Source organism: Musca vetustissima, unplaced genomic scaffold (genome assembly GCF_032173495.1).
Source record: "Musca vetustissima isolate MV318-11 ecotype Yass unplaced genomic scaffold, APGP_CSIRO_Mvet_v1 utg86448, whole genome shotgun sequence".
Classification (NCBI taxonomy): domain Eukaryota; kingdom Metazoa; phylum Arthropoda; class Insecta; order Diptera; family Muscidae; genus Musca; species Musca vetustissima.
The window spans coordinates 21,723-23,626 of record NW_026879457.1 but is presented as its reverse complement, the minus strand read 5'-3'; positions in this window follow the sequence as shown (position 1 = coordinate 23,626).

Genomic DNA, 1,904 nt, shown 5'->3' with positions numbered 1-1,904 from the left:
TGCGGAATATAGCAAGACCCTTCCGATAAATCTGTTAAATCTCAAAATAAAAATATATTATGAAATATACATTTTTAATTGCATCTAAATCGCGCAATCCTCAAAAACATTTGATGCGCTTGCGGTTTCCATGAAATACTAAAGGTAATTTTCCAATCCATTCATATTTGGCGAAGTTTCATTTGACGGCTAAGATGTACTACACGTTGCATTGAAATACCCAAAAACTCGTAAAACGCGAATACTCCATATGCCATTAACGCGCATCTGATTTCGGTGTGCATCCTAAAAAAATACATCGATCTATATATATTTGAATGCGGTCCATTAAGAACCATGGATGACCCAGCTCACACTATTTTTGAGACAAATTGGATACATCTCTCCTTCGTCTGAATTATTTAAAGTAAAGTTTTCGCATCTAAAAATTTGGCCGAAAAGTAGGTTTTTTAGAAATTTGATCGCATAAAATTTTCACCTTCGGATGAGTATTACACTGAACCGGTGCATACTACATACACAAAAAATATATTAAATAATTCAGATTCGCGACTACAATAATCTTATAATCGATTTTTAGAAATTCGTGATTGCGCATTGAAACAAGAAGTAAAATTCAAAAAACACTCAAAATCGAGCTTCAAAATGTCAGCATCATTTAATGGTAGATGCAGTTAAAATTTTGAAAAATGATACATAAGAGACGTAGCCTTATTTTGTAGGCTTCTACTTTTACTTTGACACCAAGACCGTGAAATGAGTGGTTTAGTCACAAATTTTTTACATTAAAGATTTTGAGAACAGCGAAAAAAAGGTATTCACATTTTTTCATATACTTTAGGAATTCCCAAGTTATAAAGGGGTGTACCTCGGCTTCAGCTATGTTAAAAAATTGGCAATATTGCCTATATATATATATATATATATATATATTATACTCTTAATCCGTCTGTCTGTTGTAATCACTCTAGTTTCTAAACGAACTGTTTGCAGGCAGGTCAAGTTTGAAGTTGGGAAATATCGACTCACGTTTTGGCATAGCTCCCATATAAGGATCACCTATTATTTTTGGGGGTTTTTCGACCGAATTGGCTGTAATTTAGTATTTTGAATTCTTATTGGATAGCAAATCTCTCCACTAAAAATTGTAAATATAGGTCAATTTTTTCAGGGAGCCCCCATATAAGGGTACCTCCAATTTTCGGTATTTTAGCGTTCTTGAGCGCGTTTTTCACCCAAATTCGCTGTAATTTGGTATTTTGTAGTCGTACATAGTAACAAATCTTCCTACCAAAAAAATATTTGTATTCACATCTTTTTAGGAGTAGAACCCTTTTAACCCCCTTTTTATACGCTTTATCACACTCTGGTATAGGGTATTATGTCTTTGTGAAACAGGCAAAATTAAACGAGGTAGACCCATGGTTCCTTTGAGAATATGCATAGAATCACTTTCTGAGTCGATTTTTGCATGCCCGTCTGTCCTTCTGTCGATGTTTAATTGTAAACAAAGTGCAGGTCCCATTTATTATCCGAATTAGATGAATTTTGGCACAAATCATTTATTTGGCCCAAGGACGAACGATATTGAAATTGTGAAAAATTGTTTCAGATTTAGATATAGCTCCCATGTATAGTTTCGTGAGATTTCACCTAAATGGTGCGCCAAACTCCCAATATTTGTCCGATTGAAACAAAATTTTGCACTGTAATGAACTGCCTTTTTTGATTTATATATTTTTACAACAACGACAATTTATGTTATTACTGTTTATACAAATTATATTGCTGCTAGATTTTTGATCATAATTGTTTTGTTTTCAATTATACTCATTTAATCTCTTTGTTTTGCTATAATTATAGTTTCTCTCAATTTGCTATGAAACACTCAATTTGTTTTGAAA